Below are 10,377 nucleotides of genomic sequence, written 5' to 3'. Positions count from 1 at the left end.
TCTATTATTTTTATTTATTAAATGCCCTTCACCCTGAAGTCCCAGTTCAAAATAGAACACTAAAACCATTTAAAACAACATGCAATCACGTTGGCCCCTGTACTGTACATAGTGCTGCTACTATTGCATATTTTTTTCAACACAACTTGCTTTAATCAGAATGGCCTTTCAGATATCTGCTTTCACCAGTCCGCACAGAGCTTTTAGGAGTGATCAGCTTACGGCCACAATGGCAAACCAGGATTTCAAATACTCATAAGCCGTGTATCAACTGTGCCAATTGCTGCTGGTTCAACCATTATAGCAGGATCAGCGTGCAAGGGAGCAGAATACCTCACCAACAGTATATAAAAAAATAAAAATACAAAGGCCAACTGTTTAAGGATGGAAAAGTAAAGCCCAAGGTATAATATCACACAGAGAGAAAGATCAAGCTCTCTCTGCCATTAAAACTTCCACTATCAGCTACACAGTGTCCCTCCATCAGAGGCACAGAACTCATGGCACCATGACTCATACACGGCTCAAAGGGAATTTGGGGGATCAAAGGGAATGCATGCAAACTGCTTCTGATTTTTGTCTGAATCCTGCTCAGCTTAACCCTCCCACTGAAATCAGCGGGACTTAAAAGCGCTCACAATGTGCCCTAAGTTTTCTCTTGAGTAAGAGACACTAGTCTCTCATGGGTCTCTCATAGTAGACAGCCAATGAAACAACCCCATGAACACACAAACCTCCCAGTTACTGTACTGACATTCCAACCACTACTATAGGAAATGGAGAAAAGGGGCAGTAGTAAAGAGAAGAGCAGAAAATATGATAAACCCCTGAGGGCACGATGCAATGCAACCTCTCAATTTAAAAAAAAAATGGCTTTCAATTTGGATTTCTGCACTTACTGCTACACTGAATTCATAAGGATTGCCTACTTTGAGATTGACACTCAAATAATTATACTGGAAGTACAAGAATAAAAAGATCCGTTGTTACTACTACCACTAATATTGAAGTGTTTAGGGTTTTGTTACTAAATAGCAGTTAAAAACAACAACCCAATAATAAGCTGTTAAGTTGTTGGGGGTTTTTTCACCTCAATCTTAGGAGAAATAGGGCATTGTCTTTTACAGAGTCAACCCATTGATTTACGTCATTCAGTATTGCCTCTGCATGATTTCACACACAGTGGTATCTCCCCACCCGATAGTGGACATGCTGGGGATTAGAGCTGGGGCCTTCAGCTTGGTGGGACCACTGAGCTAGCTCCCCCTTCCCCAACCTTATATATTTATTTACAACAATGATGTGATATGGACAATAGAAGGATGCTACAAGTCCACAGGCCTATGCGAAGTGACCATTCATTTTGATGCTTGCTCCGTACTGCTTTTAAACGTTTTTATGTTGCTGTTTTGTGAACGGGTGGTATATAAATACTTTTATTTTTAAAAAATGGCTATAAAGAACCCATGAGGTATCATGGTCAAGAGTGTTGGGCTAGGGCCTGGGAGTCCTTGGTTCACATCTTCATCCATTCATTCTCTCTCTCAAGCTAATGTACCTCACAGGAATGATGCAACAATAAAATGAGGTTGTAGAGAATCATGCACACTACTTTGAGCTTCTTGGAGGAAAAAATGGGATGTAAAAATAATAAATAAATTGAAGTGTCAAAGTCTACTGTAGTTAAAATTATCTGTGTAAGAACTTTGTGCTTTAACCATTCTCTAGCGAACTGAAGGTGAGAAAGAAAGAAAACTTATGATGTGAAACTCTATGCTCAGGTGGCTATTTTGATACACCTATGGAAGCAACTTCTTGGGAGAAACGCCTGCTTCTTGGGAGAAACGCAATGACAAACCTATACAGCATCTTAAAAAGCAGAGACATCACCTTGCCAACAAAGGTCCATATAGTTAAAGCTATGGTTTTCCCAGTAGTGATGTATGGAAGTGAGAGCTGGACCATAAAGAAGGCTGATGGCTGAAAAATTGATGCTTTTGAATTATGGTGCTGGAGGAGACTCTTGAGAGTCCCATGGACTGCAAGAAGATCAAACCCCTCCATTCTTAAGGAAATCAGCCCTGAGTGCTCACTGGAAGGACAGATCCTGAAGCTGAGGCTCCAATACTTTGGCCACCTCATGAGAAGAGAAGACTCCCTGGAAAAGACCCTGATGTTGGTAAAGATGGAGGGCACAAGGAGAAGGGGACGACAGAGGACGAGATGGTTGGATAGTGTCTTCGAAGCTACCAGCATGAGTTTGACCAAACTGCGGGAGGCAGTGGAAGACAGAAGTGCCTGGCGTGCTCTGGTCCATGGGGTCACGAAGAGTTGGACACAACTAAACGACTAAACAACAACAACAACATGGAAGCAACTATTCTAATGGCCCATCTTATATAAAGATTAGCTCTTCCACGGTTTTTCTCCATAGTTTTCCAGCCTGTGGGTATGTTCTACTGGGGAATAATATATAAGGCAGTGAAGGTGAAAGGGTGAGAGCAAGCTTAAGTGGTGCAACTTGGAGAACTCTACAAACCAACTCATGAGTTCATTATGGTTGCGTCAGCCAACGGAAATTGAACATACATCCCCCTCTTTTTCTCCATGCCTTCATTGTTGATTTAGTCACTAGGGAGCGTTGAAATCCCTAAAGATAATGAACTAAGAACGGTGACCTTTCAACTTAATACATCCTTTCCTATGCCTTCCCTTTTTTCCCCTTCAGTGCTGCCCACTGTTAGGGGAAGGAACCAGCCACAAAGGATTTTACCAAAGCACTACAGATTGGCCAGAGAAAAATCAGTCTAGGAAGTACGGCTTACATCAAAGGGGCAGCAGTATCAAAGCCATACAGAAGAACACGAAGGGGAGCTGCAACCACAATCCAACTCAGCATTATGAATAGCCAAAGTTTGTTTAATTGGAAGTTGCTGGTAGTATCCAAGAAAGGACGCATGAATGGTGCAAGGCTGCAATTGGAAGGGCACAAATCAGACCTGGTGAAAGAGGCATAAAGAGTTGTCATGAGAACTTGGGTGCTTGACATAAGCCTCTTGTGTGCAGGTATTACATAGCTGGTTATAGAGAATCTGGCATGATAGCCTCACGGTTAAACAAGCATTGCCTATCAAACACCTAGTCTTTAACATGTAACAAGTCTCTCTTAGCTATCGCTCTTTTAGCATTCAAGGGTGGTGGTTACTATCAGGTATGTTCAGCATGGACTGAAATAAAAGAAACAATTCGGCTGCCCTTGTTCTTGGGAAGCAATAAGCCTCCCCCCCCCAAAAAAACAGCTTATTGAATGAATAAGTTACCAAATGGATAAATTGTGGTGACCAAATCCAAAGCCCCATTTTCAAGGGTGGCTGGTTCACCCCAAAATAAAAGAATAGTTTTCAATGAAACTGAACTTTTATTAGTGTCTACATTTCACCCAAGCCCAGATTCTCATTTCAGCTTAACACTAAAACAAGACAACAGGGAGAGAAGCCCTTTTGAAAATCCAGACTCAAAGGGGGATTGTCACTTTGGAAACCACAATGGTGCACCTATGGGCCACTTCACACAACCCATTCTGTGTTTGGCCAGGTGCCCTCCCCCAGGCACACAATTTGGGCTGCACTGTGCCAGTTACCAACAAACAAGGTCAACTGAATAAGTCATCAGCACCAACATTTCAGGCACCCTGGAATCCAGGTACCTCCTCATGCACGCATACCTTCCTCCTCACCAATATGGTAACTGTCTGCTTCCTTTTCTGGTTTACCCTGCTCTACACATGTTCTACACCAGGCACGTCCAACAGGTAGATTGTCCAACAGGTGATCACACCTTTCTTCCTGCAGGGTGTCTGTTCCTAAAAAAAGCACAACAACTTTGACCTGAACCCCCCAAAAGATCACTGCCAGCTTTTAAGTCTGTGAGTAGATTGCAGTCACTTGGGAGTTGGCCACCCCTGTTCTACACAAACTTGCAAAGCAAAACATGGGTGGGTTGATTGTTAGCTGGAGATTGCAAGCAGCTAAAGCTTTGGCCATTCAGAGTACGTAAACCTATATCCAAATTCAACCATAAAACAGAAACATAAGCCAAAATGGTTTCTGCCATGCTAATTTTTCACTTATGTGAGTCAAGTGTCTTCGACTGCGAATGTATTAATTTAATCCTCCTTAATCTTACACAGGGGAAGGGCACCAGGTGAACGGGCATCCCAACTTCTTCCTGACCCAGCACGAGCCACAATGGTTCCTGCTGCTAAGGTTTGTCTTAAGACTTTCTTCACACACTGGGGAAGGTTTCAAATTCCACTTGCTTTCCAACTCCTATGGTTGCCCTTGCAGGATTTACAACAGGCCTGGGACACAGGGAAGTAAAAGCTCACTTGCTTCCCCCCACCCCCAGCCTTTAGCAAATCCTCTCTTGCAACTGGTCTCCCCTCCATCCCAGATGTCCACAGTTGTTAAGCACTTCGCAAAGCGCAAGCCACTTTGAACAGCAGTACACTTTTGCCATCCACATTCCTAGGAAATTCTTGGCCTTGGGTGCATGTGGCCTCTCAGTCAGGTCCCAGTTTAAGCAGACATTTACTTTGACATAAGCCTGTAATAATTGTTTATCCTTAACACACCCTTCTTTCCCACCCACATTCCTTCAAACAATTTGCAGACTTATTCACACCTATGTTCTCAACATTCAACACTCTCCATTTAGGCTTGGGTAACAGAGGCACTTTTTCCAAAGTGTTGCACATGATATTACAGAACAGAAGTATGGTTGTGCCTGGTGTGTAGACTCAACCTTTCTCTGTTCCCAGCTCTTGTTGATTTGCTACACACCACAATGCCTGTATCACACCACCTTCGGCTCGCATAAAAAATATTTACTGTCTGTCCCCAAAGTAGTGTACACCTGCACATCTGTTTTGAAATGGTTTGGAAGAATAGCAGATCCAAACCTTCAAGTAAATATGCATAGAAGCATTTGTAGCAGGCTGATCCCTGAATATTCCTGGCATTCCACACCAAAGAAAAAAAGCAACCCAACAAAGTTTGTGCTATCAAAGCAGAGCAAAAGGTGGTGCCTCCGTATTTTAGGGTTTATTTAAAAGCCCAGTTCACATTTAACACAAAACCAAGGTTTAGGATTGTAAACATAAGCCAGAGCAAGTCTCTAGATTGTGTATTCCCCCTCTTCTCATCCACAGAGGAGTTCAGAAGCTTCAGCTTACTTTTAAATTAACCACAGTTTACCGTTACATCGAAAACCTAAACTGTGGTTAATGAAAACAAGCCAACTTCATGAACTAAGATTTATCATAGTTTGTCCAGGAAAGTTAAATTATAAATAAAAGTTTCTGGATTTTCATTGTGGCCATGCCAGAGGCACCAGTCCAAGACTCTAGGCTTGTTCTTGGAAAGCTAAACTATGGGTTAACATTACATCCCTATCTGTGTATTTTTTTGTTTAATTAGGGTTGCCATACATCCGGGTTTGGCAACTCAATTTTAATGCTGTCTCAAGAGTTTATGAAGCTGTCATACAGAATAACTTTTATGTCCCAAGTTACTGACAGCTACCTCTAAGATTATTCTATGATTTCCCTTAAATGTCAATTGTTAGGGCAAACATGTATGGGATGTTATATGGGCCCTAATGAAAAGAGAATTAACCACTGGGTGTGTTCAGATGTCACAATAAACCATGTTATTGTGAAAGTAATGAGCCCAGCCTCCCCACCCCACCCTCTTCTTTCAACTCATACACAAAGCTCAGAAGGTTTGGTTCTATTTTGATTAGTCATAACTTGCTGGGTTGTACAACAAACTGTGGTTAATTTTAACTATGGTTTGTCTGAAACAACCCAACTTCAAGCCATGGTTTATGAAGCTGGCTACAAAATTAAGATTAACCATAGTTTAAAGTTTAGATGTCGTGTTTAAACTACTGTTAACTGAAACTGGGGGAAAGCTGCCAACCTCCTCCTAAGGCTAGCTAAATTCCTCTCATAATAAATAAGAGACTGAATGAAATTAATGTGGAATAAATTAGCCGCAACTTACTTGCCTGGTCACTTTCCAGGGGATATAAGCAGAACTAACTTTCCCTGCGGAACGCGGGTGGTGCTGTGGTCTAAACCACAGAGCCTAGGGTTGCCGATCAGAAGGTCAGCGGTTCGAATCCCCGTGACGGGGTGAGCTCCATTGTTCGGTCCCAGCTCCTGCCCACCTAGGAGTTCAAAAGCACGTCAAGTGCAAGTAGATAAATAGGGACCACTCCGGCGGGAAGGTAAACCGCGTTTCCGTGCGATGCTCTGGTTCTCAAGAAGCAGCTCTGTCATGCTGGCCGGAAGCTGTACACTGGCTCCCTCGGCCTATAGAGCGAGATGAGCGCCACAACCCCAGAGTCGTCCGTGACTGGACCTAACAGTCAGGGGTACCTTTACTTTCTTTCCCTATGTTTGGACTCAATGTTTACAGCAGGGTTGGGGAACCGCCATTCCAGGGACCAAACACAGCCATCCAGGCCTCAGCCCTCTCCCCAAGCCACACTCCGCTTTGGCTCTACTATCACCTCTTTGAGTGATTTTGTATGACCAGAATGTGTCCTTGAACTTGTGGCGATTCCTGCACACTTTTTGCCTTCGGACCTACCCTCTGGGGTGGACTCTGGCCTTTCTCAAGTCTCAGTGGCACCTTGTGCGGGACTAAAATTCAGCACTCCTGCCTCTCACCTTCCGTTCTGGCTCAATTCATTACCTCATAGGCGTGATGCCCTGCAGCAGCCTCAAGGCTTGGTGCCCAGTTTGGTGGAACTGCTCACTCCAAAATCCACCTCTATGCCCAACACTAGCATGTAGGGAATGCTGCCCTAGTGGGAAGAAAATGGTTCCCCATCCCTTGTTCAGATGTTGCATTTGTGCTGTACTAGCAAAAATGCCAGTGCCTGCCAACTGCCTGTACTGTTCTTTTATAAGTCATTAAACTATGAGTGGAGATACCTGGGCGAGCCAAGGTAGAACTCTAGAGGACTTGCTTATACTTACTAGAGAAGCTCATGTTTTGAGAAAATGCAAAGATCCCTCTTAACAGTCAAATGTTTTCAGTGCAAAGAAGCAACTCCAAAAAAAAGACAATCATAGAATTGTAAGGAACAGCTCAGATCACCTAGTCCAATCCCCTGCAATGCAGGAATCTTTTGCCCAAAGTGGAGCTTGAACCCGCCACAACCCTCAGATTAAGAGTCTCACGCTCTTGCCAGCTGAGCTACCTTAATTCTCTCCCTCTATGTATCTTTTTTTATAGGTGATCCAGTGAAAACACAGAACTCCGAATTCTGAGCAAGGAAGGAAAAAAGAAAAGGTGCTTAGAAAAGGGCAGACCAACTGTGCCGCTCTGAAAAGCAGTTTTGCTTCACAGATATTGAGCTGTAGATGTGGAAGCCACGTAACACCATAGTTATGAAATGAAGAGGAATATTCGTAGTTGGGTCTCTGGCCATGAACTCAACTGGCGGTAACCTTAAGGCGGGCTACCATGCCTCAGCTCCCACAGGTAATAACACTGGGCCAACCTTACAGGGTTGTTGTAAAGAAATGAACATTAGGTGCTCCAAGCACTACATACACACACACACAACACCACACTGTTATTAACTAGTAGCATGAAATAGGCTGATGTGTTTTCTTCAACACAGGTTTTCTGCTATTATGTTCTAAAAAACCCACTGGAATTCTTTTGTACGCCTGGCAAAAAAGAATGCATTCCAGCGGCCAATCACATTTGTGTTCAGGGTCAGTCTCAATCAGAGGCTGGCATTGCTGGGCAACTGCTGAGTCCCATGCCCCAAAATGGGGCCCACTGCCAAATCCAAGAGGGCTCCCCCGGCCCTGCTGCCCCTCCTCCTCATGGACGCTTCCCGATCACCTGGCCCCTCTAAGCATGTGAGCAAGAAGAAAGCTTCCTCTCACTTTGCCCTCTCCTGGAAAGTTGCAGGGACTGTGCCCAAAGGGGCAGGAAAAGCAGAGAGTATGGGGGTGGCATCTTGACCAAGAACTGCCGCCCCAAAAAACACCCAACCCTGAAGCCAGGATTGTCTAAATTTCAACATTTTCAAAAGATAAGTGCTTAAATTTCCCCCCACTACAATCAACAAGTCTTTATTGTTATTTTTTTACTTTAAGCCAATGTTTAACTTTGACCGGATCGTAATATTATTATTTTTTGGCAAATGGGCACCCTCAACTTGAGAAAACAGAAGTTGCTTTTTTATAGAGAGGGAAGCAGCGAGCACCCACCGCATTCAAGCATACTAATAAAGCACACAAATCAGAGTTTTGTTGTAAGTTTGAGCACGTTGGGTCTAACCGTAAAATGAATGGGCCACAATTTACCCAGCAGTAACCACTTGCTAACCGTGTGTGTGTGTGTGTGTGTGTGTGTGTGTGTTGTCCTGCCAAACGTGAACAGAATCTTACTGCCCCCTTTACAACACTAGAATTCTGATCAGCTATTTAAGTGCTGTACGACTTCCACTTAGCAGAGGAGCTCACATACCAAGCTTAACAAGAAGCTGAAAAGTTACCTCTTGGCAGATGGTTTGTACACAGTCAGTGGAGGTGGGGGCGAAAAGAAGAGTAATTGCATCCCTCCTTGAAACTGGAAGGTGGCACAGCCATTCAATCCAGAGTCACTAAAAAGGTCTGCTAAATTCAATGCTCCTTTCAGAAGTCCACATTATGAAGCGCAGAGCAAACATGTGCTCTGTGAGTGTGCAAACAGCCACAAACACACACTTGCGAGAGACACTTCCTCCCCCGACCTTTTGTGTGCCTGCCCCATTAACTGAGAATCAATCCACCAACCTCAAGTCAACTTGGGAGATAACAAAAGAGGGAGGAGGAGGGGAGATTTCGAGATTTCTAGCCCACACTGGCGGAGGAGCCAGCCAAAAGTTGTGCGCTGTGATAAATACTGTAATTGCAAAGCCAGGATATGTATATTTCCCCCCCACCCTCTTCCTTCATCCTGTAACAGCCCACCTGAGAGAAAAGTCCCATCGTGGTCCACGGGGCTTACTCCCAGGAAAGAAGGCACAGGATTGAATCCTCAAGTTGCGCGCTCTCCACGATGCAAAGATTCGCGCGTGTTTCGTGTTATAAACAGGTCGCCAGCAGGTCCCGGGGCGGGTTACAATAATTTAAAGCTCATCATTACAAAACACTTAAAACAAATTGCAGCCACAGTAGTAACAACGCAAGATGCGGCCATATGGAAACTAGAAATCAGGAAGCCTCCGATGAAAATACTGTACCTGGATGGTCTGGTTGGGGTCCCCTCCCGCTACCGGCCCGCCCACGAGTTTGCAATACAAATCCTCCACGGCTCTGGGGGTCTTGGCGCCGGAGTCTTCCTCGCCGCAGGTCGCGGTGGCCGAGATCTTGGTCCCCTCGGCCAGGTTGAAGTAAGGTGGGTGCAGGCTGTGGCCGTTCACGTCCGCGTGGAAGGAGACCGGCTGCCCTTCCGAGCCAGAGGGCACGGTCGCGACCAGCAGCAGCAGCACCAGCACCAGCGGCGGCGGCGGCACCACTGGCGGCGCGCAGAGGCTCTTCCCCGGCGCCCTCGCCATTTTTTCGCGTTTGGCAATAAAGCCAAAAAAGAAAGGAGAAATCCCGGAGGGAATTGGGATCGGGGGAAATGGGAAGGAGCAACTAGTGTTTCCCCTGGAGAGCCATGGCTGAGGATCAAAGGGCTAAAAGTCCCCAAAGCCGAGGAGAAAAGGAGACAGCGGCGGCGGCAGCAGCAGCAGGACGCAAAGGGAAAAGTTTCCCGGCTGCGGCGGTTTCCAAGCAAGTAGCAACGAGGCTGCGCAATCGACGCATCAACCTGCAGCTGGAGCCTCACCAACTTGGCGACTTGGAGAGAGAGGCGCACCGTTTCGCCCCAGGAGGAGGGGATATAGCGGGATCCGAGGCGGGTAGGGGTGGGTGGGATCGACGGGGGGAGCGGAGGAGGAGGAGGAGGAGTGGCCGCCGCGCGGGGATTATTCATGCTCTGATTCTGCCCATTGTTTTGGCCGCTCTCGCGGCTCCCCTCCGGGGTTAACCCGTTCGCGCGCCGGCCCAGAGCAACGTGGGAAGCGAACAATAAAAGGCCCCGAGGTTGGGGGGGGGGGCCGCTCGGCGCCCCGTAAAGCAAAAGCCTGCAGGATGGTGAATGATTTCTTTTTTTAAACGCTCCCCCACGCCCCAAGGCACTTTCCCAAGCGGCTGTGAAAATACGCAAAGTTCCCTTGAGATCCTATATCTGCATTTACGCGGGAGAAAGCCGCACTGAAGTCACCGGGGCGTAGTGCAACCCCTGCATAGGATCGGGT

The 10,377-nt window shown here is 45.9% G+C and overlaps 1 protein-coding gene across 1 annotated transcript in view; it reads right to left on the bottom strand.

Annotated features, from left to right (window-relative positions):
* The window catches only part of LAMA5 (laminin subunit alpha 5), a 191,357-nt gene extending 181,424 nt beyond the window's left edge, over positions 1-9,933 (bottom strand). Inside the window, exon 1 of the mRNA XM_083507292.1 lies at positions 9,311-9,933. The gene's annotated coding sequence lies outside the window, so the exon portion shown is untranslated. The remainder of the gene's footprint in view (positions 1-9,310) is intronic.
* Between the last annotated feature and the right edge of the window lie 444 nt (positions 9,934-10,377).

This window comes from Podarcis liolepis (genome assembly GCF_965112155.1).
Source record: "Podarcis liolepis genome assembly, chromosome: 6".
Taxonomy (NCBI): domain Eukaryota; kingdom Metazoa; phylum Chordata; class Lepidosauria; order Squamata; family Lacertidae; genus Podarcis; species Podarcis liolepis.
This window is presented reverse-complemented; position numbering and strand designations above follow the sequence as displayed.